The sequence below is a fragment of the Oncorhynchus keta genome, chromosome 1 (genome assembly GCF_023373465.1).
Source record: "Oncorhynchus keta strain PuntledgeMale-10-30-2019 chromosome 1, Oket_V2, whole genome shotgun sequence".
Classification (NCBI taxonomy): domain Eukaryota; kingdom Metazoa; phylum Chordata; class Actinopteri; order Salmoniformes; family Salmonidae; genus Oncorhynchus; species Oncorhynchus keta.
In genome coordinates this window covers 40,450,802-40,477,104 of record NC_068421.1, presented here as the reverse complement: position 1 = coordinate 40,477,104, position 26,303 = coordinate 40,450,802, and the positions used below count along the sequence as shown (strand labels likewise).

General features: G+C 43.3%; 1 protein-coding gene across 2 annotated transcripts in view; it reads right to left on the bottom strand.

The window, feature by feature from the left end:
* The window catches only part of plekhg2 (pleckstrin homology domain containing, family G (with RhoGef domain) member 2), a 60,861-nt gene extending 48,773 nt beyond the window's left edge, over window positions 1-12,088 (bottom strand). For both annotated transcript variants that reach the window (XM_052524916.1, XM_052524920.1), the window contains exon 1: window positions 11,548-12,088. The gene's annotated coding sequence lies outside the window, so the exon portion shown is untranslated. The remainder of the gene's footprint in view (window positions 1-11,547) is intronic.
* Window positions 12,089-26,303: the final 14,215 nt, after the last annotated feature.

Below are 26,303 nucleotides of genomic sequence, written 5' to 3'. Positions count from 1 at the left end.
TATGCTGTTGAACTCATTGATCAAGTGTCTGTTATGTTGTTGAACTCATTGATCAAGTGTCTGTTATGCTGTTGAACTCATTGATCAAGTGTCTGTTATGCTGTTGAACTCATTGATCAAGTGTCTGTTATGTTGTTGAACTCATTGATCAAGTGTCTGTTATGCTGTTGAACTCATTGATCAAGTGTCTGTTATGCTGTTGAACTCATTGATCAAGTGTCTGTTATGTTGTTGAACTCATTGATCAAGTGTCTGTTATGCTGTTGAACTCATTGATCAAGTGTCTGTTATGCTGTTGAACTCATTGATCCAATCCACAGAACAATGCAGATGTCAGTCGAGCCATTACTTTACTCTGTTGATTCCTATTACCAATTGCATAATAATAAACAATTGCCTGATTCCTATTAACAATTCCATCCGGTCGGTCCCGTCTGGCCGGCTGACTGGTCCTATCTCAAAATTATAGGCATGACGCAAGATAGGATTCCAAACAGATTTAAATAACAGTTATTGGCTATCCAGCAAGCTAGCTAGCTAATTTTACTAGCTCAGTGAGGAGAAACAATAAAACAAACATTTAACGGTTTTAAATCTCTCAAACTGATCAGCTGCTTTTACTTTAAATATATATATTCTGAAGCGTCTGCGGTTCATCCACTGCCAGTGGTTCGTCAGCTCTACCATCTAAGCTGACAGCTTAGAGCTCCACTAACTTGAGATAATTGATGCCACAATCCAAACATCTCTCAAAAACATACAGAGTGACCTCATCAAACTTCCCTGCAATCTGTGTCAAGGATATGATGAGAGAGAAGCGGTCAACCTACTGAACAACTGAATGCACACACACAGACACAGAGACGGCACGCACCCACGCAAGCAGGCAGGCAGGCAGGCAGGCAGGCAGGCAGGCACACACACACACACACACACACACAGTACTCTTGAACATACAGTATGTGCGTGGTGGGGGGGGGGCAACCTTGGGATGTTCAACAGTTAACACGGGCACAGAGAGGGTCAGGTTTGGAGGAAGGGTGCAAGGGGGGGGTGCTGCAAAAACATAAATAAATACAGAGAGAGGGAGGGACGATGACCGCTGGGGAACACAACAACAGGGGCGTGCGTCAGCGACAGGGAGGCTGCTCCATTGTCCATCCAAAGGCAGGGCGGGCAGTGGCCATTGTCAGAGGACCAGCTGACCTTCATGTTCCCCCTGGGTCAGAGAGGCCCAGCAGCCCATACAGTGGGCCACAGCCCAGACTCTTCTCTCCTGCCACCTCCTTATTCTCTCAGACAACAAAGGGCTTCTTTTGTGTGAGGGAGGGAGTGGGGAGGGAGGGCTGGACAAGCCCCTGATCATAATGGAAAATGCTGGGTAGGGGGGCGGCACGCGGAACACACACTAACACACATACACAGACTCATACATTCGCCCCCAGAAATATACACATAGGCACATACAATAAACTGAAAGTGTTTGGTCAAGAGAGGTAAGAGCAATAGTTTAAAGAGGTCTGTTTAGGTCTGTTTAGGGTGTTTAGGCTACTGAATGCAGAGAACACGGTATGTGGTCTGCCGTGCAGCAGTTGTTCTTTTGTTATCTCGGGCGCTCAATTAATGAGCTGAACACTCAGTCGTCTCAACCACTAAATCAACATGACCCTCAGAATTCTAGTCAGAGACAATATTCTCTGTCTAGCAGCTGACCAGTAGCGGATAATACATTGAGTTTGGTTGAGTGATGGTGGATTACAGGAGACCCGGTGGCTCTTAGGATTAAGGGTTAAAAGCTCATTGGTTTAAAGGTTATCTAAATATAAAGATGTAATATGTGCCATTTCATAGCAGACAATTTATTTATGATCTGGACTGGTCACCTGAAGTTATTTGAAGCAGATGGACACAGTCATGCTGCTATGGCCAATGAGGAACACTAAATGTGATTTGAGAAGATTTGAAATGGGGTGTGATGGACAGGCTTTCTATTTTGAGCTGGGTGAATCAACATCTGTTGGCCTATGTAGGCCCGCTTTACAACTCTCAGAGGCTCCTCTGTCCAAAACTGAGAAGTTGCACTTCTGGTTAACTACGTCAAGCAGCCGCTCCAACAAAATAGCAGCTGTGTTCTTCAGTAATATGCTACATGTGAGCAATTACCAAGTCAACAATGTGGCGATGTCACCGGGGAAAAGTAGGTGTAACAGTGACACTACCTGGCATGGGTGGGGCAGTTGACATCGACCTTGTGACGTCAGCAATCAGAGACGAGAGACCAAAATGATCCTGTGTTCTGTTCCTTTCTGGGATGTGTCATGATTGCACACAAAGGCCATCAATCCCCTAAAGAGCTTCCATAAGGGAGGAAGTAAATCCATCAAATTGGCCCGGGAAAGCTGTAACATCCAAAGTTTCTGGGCCTCTATAAATGTGTCATCGGCTGGAGTAAAGAATGGGGCCATAAAGAAAGGCAATGGGGAAGAGGCACTAGGATCCAAGAGGCAGTCAAACAACACGCCAGGAGGGAAATTCCATTTCTCTTCGTGCATGCACGGGACTAATTATAGATGCTGAGATGTATTGTCTCTCTCTGTCTGTCTGTCTGTCTGTCTGTCTGTCTGTCTGTCTGTCTGTCTGTCTGTCTGTCTGTCTGTCACTGTATTGTACTGTAGGAGGTGACAACACAGTATTCTGTTTTAGCACTTTACCATAGACAGAAGGGTGGGGGGTTAGTCGGCACAGAGGTGCCAGGAAAGGTGGAGAGGTGTCATACATTGTGCATGGAGTCAGGGAGGGAGAGATGGTATTGGGGGGAGATGAAGAGGTATTGGGAGGGAGATGAAGAGGTATAGGGAGGGAGATGAAGAGGTATTGGGTGGGAGATGAAGAGGTATTGTGGGGGAGATGAAGAGGTATTGGATGGGCGATAAAGAGGTATTGGGTGGGAGATGAATAGGTATTGGGTGGGAGATGAAGTGGTATTTGGAGGGAGATGAAGAGGTATTGGGTAGGAGATGAAGAGGTATTGGGTGGGAGATGAAGAGGTATTGGGTGGGAGATGAAGAGGTATTGGGTGGGAGATGAAGAGGTATTGGGTGGGCGATGAAGAGGTATTGGGTGGGAGATGAATAGGTATTGGGTGGGAGATGAAGAGGTATTGGGTGGGAGATGAAGAGGTATTGGGAGGGAGATGGAGAGGTATTGTGGGGGAGATGAAGAGGGATTTGGGAGGGAGATGAAGAGGTATTGGGTGGGAGATGAAGAGGTATTGGGTGGGAGATGAAGAGGTATTGGGTCGGAGATGAAGAGGTATTTGGAGTGAGATGAAGAGGCATTGGTTGGGAGATGAAGAGCCATTGGGAGGGAGAGGAAAAGTTATTGGAAGGGAGATGAAGAGGTATTTGGAGTAAGATGAAGAGGTATTGGGAGGGAGATGAAGAGGTATTGGGAGGGAGAGGAAAAGTTATTGGAAGGGAGATGAAGAGGTATTTGGAGTAAGATGAAGAGGTATTGGGAGGGAGATGAAGAGGTATTGGGAGGGAGATGAAGAGGTATTGGGAGGGAGATGAAGAGGTATAGGGAGGGAGATGAAGAGGTATAGGGAGGGAGAGATGGTATTGGGGGAGATGAAGAGGTATTGGGAGGGTGATGAAGAGGTATTGGGAGGGAGATGAAGAGGTATAGGGAGGGAGATGAAGAGGTATAGGGAGGGAGAGATGGTATTGGGAGGGAGATGAAGAGGTATTGGGTGGGAGATGAAGAGGTATTGTGGGGGAGATGTAGAGGTATTGGGTGGGAGATGAAGAGGTATTGTGGGGGAGATGAAGAGGTATTGGATGGGAGATGAAGAGGTATTGGGTGGGAGATGAATAGGTATTGGGTGGGAGATGAAGTGGTATTTGGAGGGAGATGAAGAGGTATTGCGTGGGAGATGAAGAGGTATTGGATGGGAGATGAAGAGGTATTGGATGGGAGATGAAGAGGTATTGGGTGGGAGATGAATAGGTATTGGGTGGGAGATGAAGTGGTATTTGGAGGGAGATGAAGAGGTATTGCGTAGGAGATGAAGAGGTATTGGGTGGGAGATGAAGAGGTATTTGGAGTGAGAGGAAGAGCCATTGGGAGGGAGAGGAAAAGTTATTGGAAGGGAGATGAAGAGGTATTTGGAGTAAGATGAAGAGGTATTGGGAGGGAGATGAAGAGGTATTGGGAGGGAGAGGAAAAGTTATTGGAAGGGAGATGAAGAGGTATTTGGAGTGAGATGAAGAGGTATTGGGAGGGAGATGAAGAGGTATTGGGAGGGAGATGAAGAGGTATTGAGAGGGAGATGGGGCTGAAAGTTGGAGTACTGTGGATGGGGAGACGGGGTATTTACAATGAAGGCGTTGCAAGGAAATAGTGGGGGCCTTGGACCCATGGGAGGAGACACATGTATGTGTGTGCATGAGAGGGAGAGGTGGGATTGATGACTCATGGAAAACACTCCCAAGAGACGGTCTGGTCCTGAGTCACCTGACAGACAGAGGAACACATTCACAGCCACACACACCCACAATATACACACCTTTACATGGGAATAAAATCACATAACACACAGCTGCCTCTAAGAAAAAACTAAACGGCTTATCAAATCACAGTGAACACATCACTCTCTCTCTCCTCCCTCTCACTGTCGCCGCTAGAGCTCATTCTGAGTATCCCGTTCTCTCACTGTCGCCGCTAGAGCTCATTCTGAGTATCCCGTTCTCTCACTGTCGCCGCTAGAGCTCATTCTGAGTATCCCGTTCTCTCACTGTCGCCGCTAGAGCTCATTCTGAGTATCCCGTTCTCTCACTGTCGCCGCTCGAGCTCATTCTGAACAGCATTGAGGAATATGGTAGTTATTTCTCTGTCCCAAACAAATACTCTACTATTATTGTGCATTTAGGATTTAGAGAGTCCTAAAAAGTGACCGACAAATCAGAGCCGAGTGTGTCAGCTCCAATGGACAAAACAAAGGAGTGTCAGACAGTCACAATATACAGATCACCATATCTTGCAATTCAAAGAACATACTTTCATCATAGGCAGGTAAACCCACATAGACCAATGAGACACATACTGTACTTCTGTCTCCATACATCACTGATCTAATAAAAATCTAGAGACCAAAGCCAAGACTGCATTGTTGTGTGCAGGTTTCTGGCTGTGCTGTATATTCAAATGTGCCCTACTGGTATTGGCTGGCTCTCTCTTTACTTCTGCTGGGGGACCCATTTGCACAGAGCTGGGAAGCTCATCAGTCCAAATTCCTTCAGGAGGAAATGGGGATTAAGCCTATTCCCTCTGAGCATTTGGAGGAAGGGGGTTCACACTCCTGAAGTTAGGGGGTTAGGGGGAACGAAGAGAGGACAAGTTGCTGAAAGAGAGTGGTCTGTTTCTATTACAAAAAGGATGGAACTGGGCTGAGGAAGGAACGGAATGCCATCTTTCAAAGCAAACAGGACTTATTGGCATTTAAGCTCCAGACTGCAGTGGCCTGAACACTCAGAGAGGGCGAGGGAGGGTTTGGGTCGCATCCTGTTTCTCCGTTCAGATTCCATGGCCAATTCCTATTTCCCATTCTTCCATTTGATATGGTCCAAAAAGCCAAACAATACCCTTTCTCCCCCAAGACTCCAGCTTCAGTCCAGCTCTAAGGTTATGTATAAGGTCACGCTACACGGCCATGTTCAAAATACAGTGCAATAGGAAAGTATTCAGACCCCTTTCCTTTATCCACATCTTGTTACGTTACAGCCTTATTCTAAAATGTTTTTATTTTATTTGTTAAATGTCCTCATCAATCTACAAACAATACCCCATAATGACAAAGTGAAAACATTTTTTAAAAACATTTTGCAAATGTATTAAAAATAGAAAAGAGAACCCCTTTGCTATGAGACTCGAAATTGAGCTCAGGTGCATCCTGTTTCTATTGATCATCCTTGAGATGTTTCTACAACTTGGAGTCCACCTGTGGTAAATTCAATTGATTGGACATGATTTGGAAAGGCACACACCTGTCTCTATAAGGTCCCACAGTTGACAGTGAATGTCAGAGCACAAACCAAGCCATGAGGTCAAAAGGAATTGTCTGTAGAGCTCCAAGACAGGATTGTGTTGAATCACAGATCTGGGGATGGGTACCAAAAATGTATGCAGCATTGAAGGTCCCCAAGGACACAGTGGCCTCCATCATTCTTATTGGACTGAGTTTGGAACCACCAAGACTCTTCCTTGAGCTGGCAGCCAGGCCAAACTGAGCAATCGGGGGAGAAGGGCCTTGGTCAGGGAGTTGACCAAGAACCCGATGGTCACTCTAACAGAACTCCAGAGTTCCTCTGTGGAGATGGGAGAACCTTCCAGAAGGACAACCATCTCTGCAGCACTGCACCAATCAGGCCTTTATGGTAGAGTGGCCAGACAGAAGCCACTCATCAGTAAAAGGCACGACAGCCTGCTTGGAGTTTGCCAAAAAAAAGGCACTTAAAAGACTCCCAGACCATGAATAACAAGATTCTCTGCTCTGATGAAAACAAGATTGAAATTTTTGGTCTTGATGTTAAGTGTCAAGTCTGGAGGAAACCTGGCACCATGCCTATGGTGTAGCATGGTGCTGGCAGCATCATGCTGTGGGGATGGCTTTTAACATCAGGAACTGGTATAGTCAGGATTGAGGGAAAGATGAACGGAGCAAAGTACAGAGAGATCCTTGATGAAAACCTGCTCCAGAGTGCTCAGGACCTCAGACTGGGGCGAAGGTTCATCGTCCAACAGGACAATGACCCTAAGGAACTAGAAGCACAAGCATTTCGCTACACTCGCATTAACATCTGCTAACCATGTGTATGTGACAAATAAAATTTGATTTGATTTGATTTGAAGAACACAACCAAGGCAACGCAGGAGTGTTTTCGGGACAAGTCTCTGAATGTCCTTGAGTGGCCCAGCCAGCGCCCGGACCTGAACCCGATCTAACATCTCTGGAGAGACCCGAAAATAGCTGTGCAGCTATGCTCTCCATCCAACCTGACAGAGCTTGAGAGGATCTGCAGAGAAGAATGGGAGACACTCCCCAAATACAGGTGTGCCAAGCTTGTAGCGTCATACCTAAGAAAACTCGAGGCTGTAATTGCTGCCAAAGGTGCTTTAACAAAGTACTGGGTAAAGGGTCTGAATATTTATGTTAATGTGATATATTTATATATATATATATATTTATTTTTATAAATTTGCAAAAACATCTAAAAACATGTTTTTGCTTTTTCATTATGGGGTATTGTGTGTAGATTGATCAGTAAAAAAAAGAACAATTTAATCAATTTTAGAATAAGGCTGTAACGTAACAAAATGTGCAAAAAGTCAAGGGGTCTGAAAACTTTCCAAATGCATTGTAAGTCAGAGACAGAAAAAAACACAGTTGTGAAAAACGTTTGTGTTGGAGGGATTCACAAACGATAATTAGGAATTGCACGTTTGGAAATCCTCCAACAAAGATCTTCAGAAGGCTTGTCAAAGAAGACAAAGAATTAAAATTCAGTTCAGTCCAGTGCCAGTGAATAATCTGTGTTTGCTATTGAATAGGTGCATATACACACACACCATGTTTGCAGGGGAAATCTTTATATTGGCAGTGAGTGACATTGAAGGAAGGATGTTCCCCTGAAAATAGCTCCAACCAGTTGATCCCCCGCTTAAAACCTGGCTGAGATGAATTCATCCTGGTTGACTATAAATATGACTGTGGTTGTTTCAGATTAAAGTATTACTACACTTATTCAGACTTCACTCTCTTTTCCTGCCATGATAGGGATCTCTCCCATGACTAATAAGGGGTGTTCAATCACAGAATTAGGCATTAGAATACTAGAATGGACATGAACCTTCTTATCATGGTCCAAAGGTCAGCCATCTTGGTCAGGGAGTTGGTTTGCCAGTGCTGTGATAAGATATTGTGTAAAACATTGAAAGTGAAAAAAAATGATTGCTTTGTATGTGTGTTATCTAGCTAGCCTGTCAGTTTTAGAGGAATGATTCCATACATTTTTTCAAATGAACTGCCAATACGCTAACACTCTATTCAAACAACGCAGTCAATCTCTACAGCCATACACTGGCTCGATTCAGTTACGATAGGACTTAGAGAAGTTGTAAATGTAACAAGTAATGATATTGTATCATATAATAAGGACTCACAACTTTCCGAGAAAACAAAATCTGAGACATTTACGGTCTGTTTACGTAAGGGATAATCAACTAGGGGTCATGCACTCTATGCAAAATAATGAACGACATGGAAGGTGTGTTCAACCACTTGCTAGCGGATTCGGAACTAATCTTCCAAGGAGTTGCATTCTTTTCCAGAGAACAGATAGAGCGCCAAGATGATTATCCCTTTTATACCACTGCCATAATTGAACACATGTCAACGCTAGAAATGTGTTTATTTGCTGGTAGAAATGTGTTCAACATCCACTGAAGTAGATGGCGAGTTTACTAGATAGCTACAGTAGTTGCCTGGGTAACCAAACAAACAGACTTGCTTGTTTAGCTAACCAAACTATCAGTCCTAGCTCACTATTATGAAAATCGAATGCAACAATGCCAATAATGTTTTTAAAAGCAGCTGAAACATAGAACATGTACAATAGGAATGAACTATAGCCATTGAATTCAATCAGAAACAAGTACCCACAATGCCATACTATAAATATATTGTAGAGGCTATGTATACTGTAAATGTGTTTTTAATTTTTTTAATTAAAAACGGTATACATTTTATTTATAATTACAGTTGAAGTGGGAAGTTTTACATACACCTTAGCCAAATACATTTAAACTCAGTTTTTCACATTTCCTGACATTTAATCCTAGTAAAAATTCCCTGTCTTAGGTCAGTTAGGATCACCGCTTTATTTTAAAAATGTGAAATGTTGAATTATAGTAGAGAGAAGGATTTCTTTCAGCTTTAATTTATTTCATCACATTCCCAGTGGGTCAGAAGTTTACATACATTCAATTAGTATTTGGTAGCATTGCTTTTAAATTGTTTAACTTGGGTCAAACTTTTCGGGTAACCTTCCACAAGCTTCCCACAATAAGTTGGGTGAATTTTGTCCCATTCCTCCTAACAGAGCTAGTGTAACTGAGTCAGGTTTGTAGGCCTCCTTGCTCGCGCACACTTTTTCAGTTCTGCCCACAAATTTTCTATGGGATTGAAGTCAGGGCTTTGTGATGGCCACTCCAATATCTTGACTTTGTTGTCCATAAGCCATTTTGCCACAACTTTGGAAGTATGCTTCAGGTCATTGTCTATTCGGAAGACCCATTTGCGACCAAGCTTCAACTTCATGACTGATGTCTTGAGATGTTGCTTCAATATATCCACATCATTTCCCTCCTCATGAAGCCATCTATTTTGTGAAGTGCACCAGTCCCTCCTGCAGCAAAGCACCCCCACAACATGATGCTGCCACCACCGTGCTACATGGTTGGGATGGTGTTTTTCAGCTTGCAAGCCTCCCCCTTTTTCCTCCAAACATAACCATGGTCATTATGGCCAAACAGTTCTACTTTTGTTTCATCAGACCAGAGGACATTTCTCCAAAAAGTACAATCTTTGTCCCCATGTGCAGTTGCAAACCGTAGTCTGGCTTTTTTATGGCAGTTATTGAGCAGTGGCTTTTTCCTTGCTGAGCGGCCTTTCAGGTTATGTCGATATAGAAAGTGTTTTATTGTGGATATAGATACTTTTGTACCTGTTTCCTACAGCATCTTCACAAGGTCCTTTGCTGTTGTTCTGGGATTGATTTGCACTTTTCGCACCAAAGTATGTTCATCTCTAGGAGACAGAACGCGTCTCCTTCCTGAGCAATATGACGGTTGTGTGGTCCCATGGTGGTTATACTTGCATGCTATTGTTTGTACAGATGAACGTTTCATTGGAAATTGCTCCCAATGATGAACCAGACTTGTGGAGGTCTACCATTTTTTTCTGAGGTCTTGGTTGATTTCTTTTGATTTTCCCATGATGTCAAGCAGTGGCACTGAGTTTGAAGGTAGGCCTTGAAATACATCCACAGGGACACCTCCAATTGACTCAAATTATGTCAATTTGCCTTTTAGAAGCTTCTAAAGCCATGACATCATTTTCTGGAGATTCTCAAGCTGTTAAAAAAGTTTCTGTAGTTTCTCAAGCTGTTTAAAGACACAGTCAACTTAGTGAATGTAAACTTCTGACCCACTGGAATTGTGATTACAGTGAATTATAAGTGAAATAATCTGTCTGTAAACAATTGTTGGAAAAATGACTTGTGTCATGCACAAAGTAGATGTCCTAACCGACTTGCCAAAACTATAGTGTGTTTAACAATACATTTGTGGAGTGGTTGAAAAACAAATCTTAATGACTCCAACCTAAGTGTAACTTCCGACTTCAACTGTAAATGACAATATTCTAGATTGACTATAATTCTATTACACCAATACTGATACATCACATGCCTTACTTTTATTTTTCTGCATAAGTAAAAGCAGGAAATGCATCCCCTATGTCTCTACTGCCATTCATTTGCAATTAGATGGCTGCCATTTTTGCCCCATTATGGCATTGTGATGGATTATGACATAGCCCCTCTAGTCATTTAATAGAGTCTTCATGGCTTTAATTAAAATCGTAAGGGATCATGAGATGTTTTATTTGTCCACTCTGGATAGATGACTTTCCAGTTGATTTGCTGGAGAACTTCATGTTTTGTCGAGCAAGAGGGCACCTCCTGAGCGACTTTAAGGATCATTTCCATTTAAAGTTATTTTTAGTCCAGGACTATAGGCTTAATCTCTGTCCAGGAAACCAGACCCAAAAGTCCGCAATGAGTACATTGTTTCAGCATCTCTGAGTGAGATCTTGGACATTTTCCTGCTTGCAGTACTCTAGGCTAAAGTGCGGTTTTGGCAAAAGGGCGGGGTGCAGGCAATCAAAACCGGCAAAGAAAGACTCATTTAAACACTTGAAATTGTGGTGAAGATTATGGTGAACAGCTACAGAAATGTTACTGTCGCCAAAAAAACTATTTTTTATTAAACTGTCTCTGCGCACTAATTAGAATATGCTACCAATGAATCAATGTGGCTGCCCGGTATTCAGTCACATGAATTCGTTTTGTTTGACATGCTCAGACAGTTTGTTATTATTACACCAGTAAATCATGTATATGATCAGTAACACCCTATACTGTACTGTCTGTGTCTTATCTGCTATACAAAGGCTATCCTCATTCACTTTGTGGCAGACAAACACGTGCCATTAATAACATGAAACATTAAGCCTAATGTACGTCGATTGAGGGGATAGCTATTAATAACATGTACAGAAAACAGAAAAACTAAAAACATAAACATCATTTTTATCATAGGTTTGTCCGCCGGTGTTAAACATGCGATGTTGTCATCCTGTGGTGAAACTAAATAAATCACTTGGCATTATCATCTAATAATGCGTAATTATAGAGAGCATAAACTTACCTTTACAGGTGTGTGGAGAGGAGACATGAAAACCTGTGCCGCTGTACTGCTGTCTTGATCAGTGTTCCTCTTCCAACCGCAGCCCGATAAACTCCTTTGACTCAACCTGTTCTTTGTCACTCTGCTATGTTGTTGATTTATCACACAGTCCGGACGCTTTGGGGTGGATAACGCGTTTCCCTAAAAGGAAAACAGTTTTATTCCGGTGTCTTCCGCACACAAGAGCTCCAAAAAACGAGAAATTAAACTCCGCTTTCAATTCTTGGTCTTCCCCCTTCTTGGCACAAGCCTCGCTTGGTGCTTGATGCCAAGAACCATCCCCTTTGGCTTGAATCACTGCTTCTTCACCTGATGGATCATCCCCATAAAGTAACGGTTTCACATCCGCGTTCGCAATTGTATGACAATCCCGGGAAAATGTGGCACATCAATGTAGCTCAAGGTCTCTTCAACATATATCACCCAGCACTAGTGAAAGTGAAGGGGTATAATCAAAGTACACCGAGCCGAGGAAAAGTCCGATTTCCCACCGCCTCTGAAAACTCAAGCACATATATGGTTTTCCGTTCGTTCCTCCTTGAAAAGGCGTCGCGAACGTCTCTAATTGCCAGTACTACATTACAGATACACTAATAGTATTATAGTAAGTGAAGTGTCGAATCGTAGGCCTGTGTGCATAGCCGCGGGGATTAGGGGTGCTGAGGGTGCTGCAGCACCCCCTGATACATCAGAATACCCCCAAAAAATGTTTTAAACAAAAACAAAATCTCCACTAAATTAGAAAAATACTCAGCATCAAAACATTTTTAAAAAAGTTTTAAGAGATACGCAAGACAACATTTTGATATACTAAGTCAAAATTATGAGATACATAAGTCTAATTGTGTAGGTACTTCGTCAGCATTTTGAGATATTATGTAAAATGTTTGACAGTAGATCACACATGTTTCTTAATTTGTAACATTGTGTGCTGGTTTCATAGGTGCGATACTGACTCAACATTTTTAGATACAAACTTGAAATGTGGAGATATATATTTATAGGATATGTTTCTTCATTAGTGGCATTATGTGGGGGCTGGCGAGCTGGCATATGCCCCAACACTTTTTTTAAATTAGGTTTAGTACAAAATATTGATGCAAAATCATTGAAAATAGGGACAAAGTACTGTTGTTTAGGCTGATTTGCAACGTGTGCACAATTAATCTGTGCTTCAGTGTGATCAACTGCCATCTGATCAAAAGTATTGAGGCAAATGGCAGTTTGCCACACGTTTACCTGCTGTGCGTATCTCTGCAACGTGGCTAGATGAAAATCGACACATAATGCTACAACAAATGAAGAAACATATCCTGTACATTCTACTATCTCAAAATTACCTGGGAAATTTCAAGTTTGTATCTCAAAATGTCAAGTTAGTATCTCTAAATTTTGACTTAGTGTCTAAAAATTCAGAGATAGTGTCCAAAATGTTGTGATAGTATTGACATTTAAAAATGATCGGGGTGGCGGGAATGGGCTTGAATAAGTTCCAGTAGTTAACTACCACTGCTACATAGCAAAAAAAAAGAACTTAACTACTGAAAACACTACCTAGATTTGAAATGAGTTCAACTACCACCAAGGTACTGCAAAATGTAGTTAAATTACTAGCTGAACTACATGTAGTTCACTACTCCCCAACACTGGCGATTTCTGTCTATTCACGTCGCAGAAATCAGCAGGGCCGCCGGCCTGTGGCAAGCTAGCATTTGCACCAACACTTCTGACATAACCAGAGAAAAACTGCTGATGCACAACCAACTTTTGAAATTGCACATGGTTTATTGTACTATTTCTACTCTCAATAGTAAGTTGAGACCCCCACAATTTCTTTTTATAAACTGTATATATATATATATTACTGAGTTACAGTTCATATGAGGAAATCAGTCAATTGAAATAAATAAATTAGGCCCTAATCTATAGATTTCACATGACTGGAAATACAGACATGCATGTGTTGGTCACAGATACAAAACAATAAAAATTAAACATGTAAAGTGTTGGTCCCATGTTTCATGATCTGAAATAAAAGATCCCAGAAATGTTCCATAAGCACAAAAGGCTTTTCTCTCAAATTTTGTGCTCAAATTTGTTTACATCCCTTTTAGTGATGATTTCTGCTTTGCCAAGATAATCCATCCACCGGACAGGTGTGGCATATCAAGAAGTTGATAAAACAGCATGATCATTACACAGGTGCACCTTGTGTTTGGGACAATAAAATACCACTCTAAAATGTGCAGTGCCACAGATGTCACAGATGTCTCAAGGTTTGAGGGAGTGTGCAATTGGCATGCTGACTGCAGGAATGTCCACCAGAGGTGTTACCAGATAATTTAATGTTAATTTCTCTACAGTAAGCAGTTTTAGAGAATTTGGTAGTACGTCCAACCCGGCCTCACAACCACAGACCATGTATACGTCATCGTATGGGCGAGTGGTTTGCTGATGTCAACGTTGTGAACAGACTGCCCCATGGTGGCGGTGGGGTTACTGTATGGGCAGGCATAAGCTACGGACAACGAACACTTTTACATTTTATCGATGGCAATTTGAAAGCACAGAAATACCATGACGATATCCGGAGGCCCATTGTGAGGCCCATTTGTTATTAAAGTGCAGTGTATTTTATTACATTTTTGGGGTTGGGGGCCCCCTGGCAGCCATGGGTGGTAATGACTGTGTGGCAGTAATAACAGGGTAATGTTAAATTGCATTAGTGGGTGAAAAAGGATATCTACAATATCACTGATTGCTATAAAGACAGTAAAATACTGTATCATTTGATACGCAGTATTGAGCAGGGGTATACCCATTTTATACAAAAGTTATACAAAAAGTTGCTACTTTCTGATGGCAATAACCTGGAAATCGTCATTACAGACACATTCTGTTTTAGTAATGAGTGTTTGTAATGACAATTTGCACCCTTTTGGGATTTGACTGCCAGGTAGTAAGGTTTACTTGGTTAATATGATCCGCTGTCATTTGATACGTGGAAATATAATATCATACACTCTCCTTGTCCTTGTTCTCCTCAGTCACTTACCAGTTTGTGTGTGAATGAATCATTTTGTTCAGAGTGATGGTCATGACACAATACTGTGAGACGACAGTATTGTTTTTAAAGAAAGTAACAAACGGCTTATGCACATCAAATATCTATATGGTATTTTTGTAAACAGGTGCATTACATATTTTCAAATGATCAGAATTTTGCTAAATGTAATATTTAACAGAATATTAAAAGTCTAGTTGTGAGACAAGGCAAAAACATTTTAAAAGAGTGAAATCCATATGCTTTACATAATAAACACTAAATCTACATTTTAAGATGAAAGATTATGCTTCAGATCATTTAAGTGTCTACTTAATATACAGTATGTAAAATAAAAAAAATCACAAAATATATATAAAATATTAATCTTCCCCTGAAACACAAAAAGCCTATAGTTGCGAAATCCTCCTAATATGATGTGAGTCAGTCACGGTTCAGACATAGCAACATAAACTAGGTGAAATGATGTGAGTCCTCACTCATAGCCTGGGGCTCCCACAGTCAACTCATGTACTCCGGCATCTGCACAGGTATTTAATTACCAACAACACAGAAGGTTGTCATGGACACGTCAGGAAACCATGTGGGGCTTCACCTAGTAAACATGATATGGATACAATAAAAAAGTATAGTGTTGGCTTGGCCTATAAAAACAGTATAATTTATTCCTTTGAATTCATTTGACTACTGTCATTATAGGAACACTAAACATTAAGTTGTTCTTTTAGCCTACCCGTACTTGCACAGTACTAACAGCAGTCACTGTTTTGTATTGACTTACAGTACTCTGTCATTTTAATGTACTTGTCTTTACTCCTATATAATAAGGTAGTGACCAAAAAACAGCCGTGTAAAAAACAAACAAATTCTGATAAAAATGAATTGTTTATCATATGAGCTTTTCATTCTACATGAGAGTTTGAACACATCTGAAATTGCCCCATAGACTAAATTGCCTCATATTCCCAAATTGCCATGATTTATTCCAATCAATATCATGCAGTTTAGCAGCACAACCCACATTTGTATTATTGTATTACAAATATTCATTCCCACACCTGGGGTCTGCTCTAGCAGTGCGGATGAAGGATCTTGCTCAAGGGTAACAGAAACCACACATTCTGAGACATAAGTTGTTTGCTATCCAGAGCCAAGCCACTGTTCTTGTGTCTGCACATGCACAGAACTCCACGCTCATTGAAACACTATGATACTAAAGACCCACATTGTTTAGGTCCCATATTTGCACTTTAGTAGGCTGTTGTCAAACAAAAGTGCACACTCTTGTCGTAGTGAACACTGTATGTGCTTAGACGCTGAAGCCCAACATGCACATTCAGTCGCTCCCAACTGAACACAAACACATGCAATGCCCAGAGACCCTCTAAGCGCATAACGAGAGTGTTGGGGAGAAAAGGCAGAAGAGGGGAAGCATGAGACATTCCAAAGACACATCTGACCCTGACACAAACAAACACCACATCCCTGCTTTCAAAAGGAGCAGACTGACCAGGTGTTTTCCTGTCTGCGTGGGCACAAGGTTTGTTCTGGGAAGATAAACAGAAATGTCGTGTTTGCGCCGTTCACGTGAGTCTTTGGTGCCACAGTGAGAAATTCTTGAGTCACATTTTCTCTTCAAACCAGGAGCCAGCAAACACAGTGGAGTGGATACCCATGCTGGGGGGGGGTCATGGAATGTCAAAGGGTCACCGTGCTTTGTCAATAAATGATGCTGACTACTTTAGCTCCACATGATGGCCATATTCTATGCTCCTTGATCTGTTATGTTATCAAATCCCGTCTTTGATTTACTATTGCAATATCAAGAGTCATCTACTTTTTCCATTGATAATAATCACACACTTCAGCCATGTGGAACCGTTTCCCATATCATTACTGTTGAAGGCCCAGCAGGTCACATTGACGCATCCAACCCAGTCTGACTCTGACGACCAGACGGAATTTGCAGCAGACAGCTAAAAACTCTAAGTGATTCTACAGAACATTCTGGAGTTCAGATACAGCTGAACAAAATGCCATCCCATGATGCTCCACTACAGTGCATCTTGGGCCGAAACAGAAAGATAGCAGGAAGCTGAGCCAGAGGGGGTCTGCAGATGCCTTGATGGGCGACTGGCGTCTTAGCCATGCAGAGCCTTTCAAACCCAACAGTCAAACTTTCCAGAGAATCCTGCGTCCCATTCTAGGCCAGGGGAGGGAAGCCAAACAGAAGTCATTAAGATGGTTTTTCATTGTTTCAACGACTGGCCTGCTCGCTCTGAAGCTGCTGAATCGTTTATCAAGGAGGAAAGAGGGTAGGAGAATTGTACAGGACAGGCGTTGAAGGAGAGGAAAGGCTACATATTTCACCATGCAACAATACTACTCTAACAGGTCCATATGGTCTTAGATATAACTTTTTAATATGCACCTCACAGTACAGAGCGAGATCTAAAGGAACAGCAGCAATGGTGATTAAAGAGAGGAATCTCTGGCCCCCGGAGTTAGAATATCATTCATTCCACTTGGTTGAAATATCACAGGACTACAGCCAGCATCTCTGCAGCCAGCCAGCCTTGCTAAACCTAAACCACCAGCCGCAGAGTGGAGGGCTACAAACACACGCTCCATCTCCACCACAGATGAAAGTGGTTGACTGGAGCAAAAGCCCTTAGATTAGGCCGGATCCCAGCCAAAGCCACACGCATGCCGGTGACCTACATATACGCTGAGGTGATTTCTGGCCCCTGCCTGGACCTATGAGCCTCGTTACTGCTAGCAGCTAGCACTGTCCGGCTCAGAGGAGAGGAGACCGCAAATGGACGAGGAACGCAGGCTCATGTTACTCTTAATTACCCTTGTCTGGCCATTGGCATTGGCCCATAGCTGTTTAACTGCCCAGGGCTCCATCCCCACTATGATGAGTGACAGCCCTCAGGTGACTACTGTACCCAGTGATTTACACAGACACACCTGCTTCCCAGTACAGGTCACCTATCACCCTGGGAAGCCAGGGATTGGCCCTTTGACTAATCACCCTGTCAGACACCTGCCGTGGGCAACCAGTCGTCACACCAGACTTGTAGCAACAGCCGAGCTGTGACAGATTGGCTGGACTGATAAGGTGAGTGAGTGAGCTGCTGGAGGGGTTTTTGGATTTTAAAATGGCAGCTGAACATCCCTGAGGAGGGAGCAGGATTGCGTAGGTCACCTGGATGAGTCACGTGATCCAGTGAGACACTGGATGAGTCAGAGCACATGCTAGGGAACACACACAGCTGCTAGTCACTAGTTCTAGGCCTGTTTCAGCTGAGAATATTACAGGCCTCTAACAGAGGCTGTAGTTAGGCAGAAGTATGGGGAACAGTGTCAGTAGAAGTGGCTATGTAATTTGGTACTCTGCCATTTGCCATTTCAAGAACAAGTGACGCAACAATCCAGCTGTAGCTGTTCTTGTTACTTAAGTTAACATCACTGGTGTCCAAATTCCTTTCCCTATGTGCAACTTCTTCCTCAAGATGGAAGTTGAAAAGCTGATTATCTTCTAATGCAATGAATGCTCTGGGGAAAAAAATATCTAGGACAACGTTCCTTCAAAAACTAGCTTTCCAAGCACATAAAATGATTAGTGTCGTGTTTTACATTAGAATCTCGAGAGCAGATAAGAACAATCAGTAATGATCTCATTCAGAGAGAACTCTGGGTCTTGGAAGCATTTTTACCATTACCATCCCGTTTCCCTACACAGAAAAAAAGAAACATTCTTAAATGGTTCTTCCTCAGCTCATAAGGTTCCTTCATAAGGAAAACTCCTTTCAAAAACAACACGTTGGTACGTATTTCACTGTTAATACAGTCCCAAAATGTCTTGCATGCCAGTAGTCAAGTTTTCAAGATGTTGGACTTTCAAGAAGCAAAGTGTCAACTGCCACATCATCCTGATGATTCAAAATGCAGTGGTGTAAAAGAAGCTCAGTGTCGGTGTTAATAACCAGAGTTGAACCAAAACCTTGCCCATCATTATCATATTTCCCAGCATGTGCTATTGCAGGTTGATTTTTACAATTGTTTGTTTCAAGATATATGTTTTTTTTTTTACATTGATGGACTAATTAATCTTCTACATTTTTCTAAACTATTCCAATCTGTTACTTGGACTTATTGCACCTGTTACAGAAATGGTTGTTCCAATTTAGATGTTTAAGGCAGTCTCATATCTTAGTCTTCCCGACCCTGGCAGTCATTCTGAATGCAGGTTGCTGTGGAATAAACATTCAAAATGCTGGATATCCCCACTTTGGCTGAATAGGAATTACACATCACTTTGCGAGCCAACAGAATGTGTCTTGCAGGCCTGGTGTGGCCTGTAAACTATGAGTTTCAGTCCACTGTGTTAGGCTAAAACCAGGCACTCAAAAAAATGCCTTTTGAAGTATGTATTGTATTGTATTGTCTTAATAAATACATTTTGATGACACCCTCATTCACTTAGGATCTCACTTGATGAAAGCCACAGGACTGAAAATGAATGAATGCAACAACCATGTCTCTGTCACTGTCACGCCCTGACCGTAGAGAGCTTTATTATGTCTCTATTTTGGTTTGGTCAGGGTGTGATTTGGGTGGGCATTCTATGTCCCCTTTTTCTATGATTTGTATTTCTGTGTGTTTGGCCGGGTGTGGTTCTCAATCAGAGGCAGCTGTCTATCGTTGTCTCTGATTGAGAACCATACTTAGGTAGCCCTTTTCCCACCTGTATTTGTGGGTAGTTGTCCATGTATAGTTGCCTGTTAACTCGAAAATTCACTTGAAATGCACCCTGGGATGTATGCAAATAAGGTTAAAAACCACCTATTCAATTCTGGTCCTGAAGAGCATAAACATTTCTCGTTCTGGATTTTTGTAATGATATACGCTGAGAGTTGGGAAGCTAGTTCAGGGAGAGAATACGTTTAATAAATAAATAAACAAACATGAACCAGACAAGAAACACGAACAGCGCACCGACATGAAACTGACAGAGAAACAACAACGCCTGGGGAAGGAACCAAAGGGAGTGACATTCATAGGGAAGGTAATCAAGGAGCTGATGGAGTCCAGGGGAGTCTGATGACACGCAGGTGCGTGTAACGATGATGACAGGTGTGCGCCATCATGAGCAGCCTAGTGACCTAGAGCGCCGGGGAGGGAGTATACTTAACAGTTCTTCAAAGAACCATCACATGTATGGTTCTTCAGAGACCCTAAAATGGTTCCCTATGGCATCGCTCTCAAGAATCGTATTTGGTCCCAACTTGCACATTTATTTCTAAGAGTGTAATGTACACATGGGCTTTCCCAAACAGTTTCAGCTTTTGTGTGGCTCATACTGGAGTGATAACATTGTATTTTGACAGTGAGCAGGGTAACCAACACAGGGCCCATCGACCCCAGGCCTGAGAAGGCAGTGACCAGACCAACAACAGGAAATGGTTGTAGCCTTTGGCCTAGAAAACAGTCCCCAAACTTCCTGCCCCGTGCATCTTGCGCCTAGAAGACGACGCTTACCGTCCAGCAGTGTGTTGCCAAGGACCCCCAAGGTCAGCAAAATCACCCCTTTGCCCTCCCTTTCACCCGTTGCTATGACAACAGGGGTATAGGAAATGCTTTGCCAATTATGTTCTATTGCCACAGCTGGTGGTGGTTACATTGTTTGCATCCCCCCTGTCCTTAAACCCAACTCTCTCCACAACCGCAAGACCCTCACACTCTTAAACAGTGTTGGAGTTGAGGTGAGCCATAGGGGATCATGCCGCATGGGATCCAAACCTCATGGAGGATAAATCTACACATTAGCAATGGGGCCTCGACACACTACACTGACACACTGGAGGGGGGCAGTGGTCTGCTGCAGTCAGCAAAAGGAAAGGATGAATCTGGGCAAGGTTAGGGGGAAGAGATAAACAGCCTCCACTCCTCTCACACTGTCACGTCCTCTCTAGCGTGAGACTGTAGAGAGGAAGGGAGAGGGGGAAGAAGGGAAGGAATTGGGGGAGAGTGATTGAGAAGGAGTGAACAGATTTGAGAGAGGGGGGAGAAAGATTGAGAGAATAAGCAAAAGACGGAGAGATGGAAAGATAGCGACAGGCAGAATAGTTTATCAAGATGGCTTAAATGTGTCTCCAAACTAGTTTGCACATCATCTCTGTCCTTTGTCTCTCAGTTCCAACGTATAGAAACTCTATAGGAAATTACATCAGAAGTACTGCATCATTAGTTATACAGTACATGCAACTTCTGACGCCCACACACACCTTCCTGCCGATGGCACACACACACTGTATGCTTAAAATGAACATTAAGCGGTGTACTTTGTAGGGTCTCTTTGGGGACAAGAGAGGGCTGTGGTAGACAACTCGAACTGTGTGTCTAATTCGGCAGATGACATCACCCTCTGATGTCATACGAGGACGAATAAGAAACCAATGCTCTGATTACTACTCTCACTATGCAGGGATCCTGTCTCCATCTCACTAGATATGGGAGCATTGGGATGAAGAAACAGAGAGAGAGAGAAAGGGAGACCGACAGAGAGACAGAAACTCGTGACAGATGTTGGAGTCCGGGAGAACAAGACGGTCTGCTGTTGTGGTTGCTAATCGCTGAGACAGCAATAACCCATCAGACAATAGGAGAGCCCCTAAAGGAGAAGTATTATATAATATACCATGTAGCAGCAGACACTTCTATCCAAAGTTGCATGCATGCAAACATTATTCGGTTGGGTGGCCCACAGCGGGGATCAAACCCACGATCGTGGCATTGCAAGTGCCATGCTCTACCACAGAGGACAACATGTGTGACGAACTACATCATGATAGAGATGGGGCTAGGAGACCGAGAGGAGGTCAGGAAAAGGGACATTTATTTTCATGATGTGGTGAATACAGACTAATTGAATACAGCAGGCTCAACCTAACGGGAGGCGGGCCCTCGATTTAAGCCCCCCCCTCTATGTGGCAGACATTCCCTAACTGTTTGTCACCCTCTGTCCTGGCACTACTATGTGTGTCTGTGTTTCTCTCTTATAATTGTGTACAATTTTACCCCCGATGTTTCAGGGGAAGCTACAGCACCTCTACTTCCCGCGGCTATAGCTCTGTGTGTGTGTGTGTGTGTTTCTGTCTCTCTGTCTGTGTGTCAAGTGGCATTTGCTGCATAAGCACAGCTCCTGTTCTCTCTGTGGATATCGTAGGGTACGAGTTGGTTAGGATGTGTGTGTGTGTCTGAGTGGCTGTTTATAATACTGCTTATGATTATGTGTCTGGGAAGCTATTTCTGTAATATCTCTGTAGTCTACTAGGTTGTGTCATTAGTCTGGAATGTGTGTACTTCATGAGTGTCTGAGAGAGCGAGAGAGAGAGAGAGAGAGACAGACAGACAGACAGACCGAGAGGGAGACCGAGAGGGAGACAGAAAGAGACAGAGAGAGAATAGTTTGTTACAATACACGTCCTCATTGTCTCTCTGTTCATAATATCTTTGTCAGCACACCTTTAAAGGCCTCTCGTCTTTCTCCCTGCTGTTGGATCCTCTCTCTACCTCCACAGCCATGGTGAATGACCCACTCCGAGCCTCTGGCCTGGGGAGACTCATCTGGTTTCAGTGTGCCCTGACAGCTCAAACCACAAAATGATTCAGCCAATTAAAAGTGTCAGACGAAGCTTCATCCCTCCAGGTGTAGGGAAATAAAAGCCTGCCCTTAGACGACTTCAGTTACCTAACATTGTCATATCCTTACAGAGCGATAGTCACGTTCAAACCAGAGGCACTACCTTTGAACAGTAAACATTGATGATTCATATGAGGCAGACAAAAAAAAAATCATCTTCGAGTTGCGCAATGTATGTTGCCTCATGACCGCGCCACCGTGTCAACTTTGTTGTCTTGCCTGCAACGAATCATCCATTATGTGAATCATCCATTATGTCTGCACCATTATCTATTACACATCTGTTCCCTGAGGCAGGATCCCCATGGACATTTCTCTGATGGTAATGAGAGAGTAGAGTTGCTTCTCACACCTCCCGTGTAAACTCCCAGGTATCTCTGTTTTCATTGGCTCAAACTAAATAGCTCAATAGCTCGACGTGGCTTGTAATCATAGCTGGCAAATGACAAAGTGTCTAACCCTCTCATGCCTCGCTCCAGTGTTTCCTTGTTTATGTCGAAGTGGTGCAACTGACATGTGTTTGGGAGAAGACGTCAAGAGAGGAGGAGGAGGAGAAGCATTATGGGTAGAGGGTGCCAGAGTTTCATAGGCCTAATTTCACCTCATGTCGTTACATGAAAAGTATTACCACAGTTTCCACATTACCGGTGAAACCATAAGAATGAAATACTGACTGTAGTAAAAATGTGCATGTCTTCAACTTTTTTCTGAGGCTCTACGCACAACGTTGTTTACCTAACGGTTAATTACATATTTGAATCGCCACCAAAACATTCCTCTACACTGATGATTGTATCTCGCAATAACACACAGGGTCTTTCTGCCAAAAGTCCAAGTTGTTCAGTTTCACCACAACTGAAATGACCTTAAAAACAGCTCAACTTCCCTCAGGTTTGACATCAAACTGAAGAGTCCTTCCTCGGAGGTGAATAGCTGCTGGCTTGAGAGAACACCTCTCCCCCATTCCTCTAATCTCATAAATACAGTTAATTGCCTGTAAAGTTTATCACACACATCGACTTGGCTACCACGAGGAATACCACACACATTTCACCTGGCTTCAACTCGAAGTAGATACAAGGCCCTGATTGGTCTGTTGTCCTGGCAAGTGAGATGCACAGCCATCAAGGACCATTTGGCCTTCATCTCAAGGTAACAATAGGTTATAAACTTATCCCCGATGTAACACGGAGTCTGGAGGCATTTAGCATTCAAGTCTGCATTAAAAGACAGATCAAAATGTTATGGCACTCTATCGTAGAATGGGCGTGCCAAGTGAAGAGGTTGGGAGAACACACAAGTAAGTACTGTACGTCTTCGTGAAGGCATAGCCACATATTTCTTTGGATACTGTTAAATACACTGAATAGCAATTCTCAACACTTTACCGTCATGGACTCGGTAGAGCATGGCACTTGCAACGCCAGGATTGTGGGTTCGATCCCATGGTGCCCTTTCGTAAAATGTATGCATGCATGACCGAGTCCCTTTTGGATAAAAGCTTCTGCTAAATGGCATCTATTGTTATTATTATATTGACATGACATATCTTAAATATCTTGTTTTATGCTTGAGAGGTTATTGTGGCCTCAGAGGGATGAACGACTGAATAGAGATTTACAAACATGTATAAGCCCATCAAACACTTTGCCCGACATTTTTCTTTGACAACACTTTCCCTCCTCCACACATTCTCTTCGTCATCATACTGCTCTCGGTTTTTCTCTCACACTTTCACAAAAACAAATCATCAGTGAAATAGAGCCACATACCAGGAAGTGTTTGGAAGAAAACAGGGGTCAAAGGACATGGTGTTGTCTAGCCACCTCACCATCTCCTAAATCATCCGCCAAAAGTATTTTCCATTTCATGGCCATTTAAGCATTCTCAAGGATGCTTTTTATAAGCATCTTCTACTCCAACCCAGTGAAACCATCCCCCTCTTCATTTTACCTTTTTAAGTGTGACTGGTCATGGCCGGCGGTCCAAAATATCACCAGACTTCCCATTTATAGGCACGGGGACCAAAGAAAGAATGAGAGAAAGAAAGAGAAAATATAGAGGAAGTGGATAAAAAAAGAGAAGTGGAGGTCGGTTGGTGTCGTGGGAACTGGGAGCAGAGTCTGGATCGCAAAAACGTCGGCCCTCCAGAGGATTCGCAACTGCTTTCAATTTTAGTCGGGGTCACTCGGATTTCAGTCCCCTTTACTGCCAAGATATCAACTCCCCTTTAGGACCTTCCCTCCACGCTCTAGAGAGCCAAAGTCATGACATCATACTTAGTGGAGAAGTATTCTTTCCTAGCCTTCACCTCACTACTTTCTTTCTCTTGCTTTTCCTCTCGTTCCCTCTGTCTTTCCTCCCTTTTTGTCCCTCTCTTTTTCTCTCCTCTCTTCCTCCTCTCTTGCATGGCTGATTTGGGGTCAGTTCTTGTGGTTGGCTCTGTGGAATTTTAGGGCTCTGTTATCAGCCTGCTAAAGGCCTGGTGATGGGTGGTAGAGGGCTGGAGGTGAGGGAAAGTACCTGAAGTGTGGGACAGAGAAACTGGTCCACGGTTAGAGGTCCTACTGTGCTGGGGAGGGGGGCGTTGGGCTCTATCAGGGGGAGTGTGAGGACAGACTGAGGTGTCCCTGGGCATGACGAGCTTACACACAGACACACAAACTAACTCACTTCAACTTGACATAATAGCAAGCAGACAAACACCCTCCTTCACGCATCCAAACCCACCATCTATAACTTCCTGACACACACTTCTGTTGGAGAAGGGGAATTGGGAGGGATCACACTCCCACTCATGCCCCCAGGAATGCAGAGCATCCCTCAAATCTGTCAGGCAGCTGGTGAGGGGTGGTGTACAGGAGGGTTGGGGGTCATGCTAAACAAGCACAATTACACCAACACCGGATTGAAAACAGATGACCACAGGCACTGACAACACAGAAATAGGTTACCAAGGACAGGGTACACATCGGGCCAAACAAAGCCCCACATAGTGCACACCACTGGAACTGCAGGAGGAGAGTTACGAGTTTTGGGCCTGGGAGCTGTGGAGAGAAGAGAAGGATTCGACTGTAGTGTCCTATGGATTTACCTTGGACAGTCAGTGAGAGTTATAGGGGTGGGCAGTGTATCTGCTTTCAGACAGTGAGTGAGGGTTACAGGCTCTCTATAAACATTATCCCCCCATGCTGCGCTGTTGGAGTTCTGGTCTTGAAGTCTCTGGTCCACCCAACAGCCTTATCGCGAACCCTCCCCTGTACTTTCTCCATCCATCCCATTCCTCTCATTCCTACCATCCTCTTTGGCCATCAGCTACCTCAACGTTTTGTGTCAGAGCCAGGGCACTAGAATGATCATTATGTTTGACTGTTTATGGAAATGAGTTTGAATCCCATTGACTAATGAGTATGTGTGTGTGTGTGTGTGTGTGTGGGAGGATTTACATGGTTGGGAAATGAGCTAATCATTGTCTTTAGGGCCTCATTTTAGAGCGCAGCAAAAGCAGAGCACTTTAGTACCCAAGGACACAACGTCAAGGAGGCCAGCTGCTTCGTATTGAGTCTCTTCAGCAGAAAGAAAGGGGAGAGGAAGGTGAACGTTCCACTGGGGCTCTCTCTCAATTTGTCTTTGTGGTTCCACGCATCCTATCGCCTCGCCTCCTTTTCAACCGGATTCGAGAAGGTCCAAAGTCACTCCCCTTGTACCTTACTCTCCAATGGATTTGGTGGTGAGAGGGTGCAAGGAATCGAGAAATATTGAGAGTCAAGAACACACAGAGAACCCTGCATGACCACACCACCGCCTCTGTAGACTGCTTGCTACCTACTTTATCACTAACCATTTCCCCAGACCTGGAACCAATTAATAGGGAATTAAGTTTGCTCAATTAGCTAGGTCATTTTAGAATTTGTGCGGGATGAAAATGTTCAGCTAATTCCT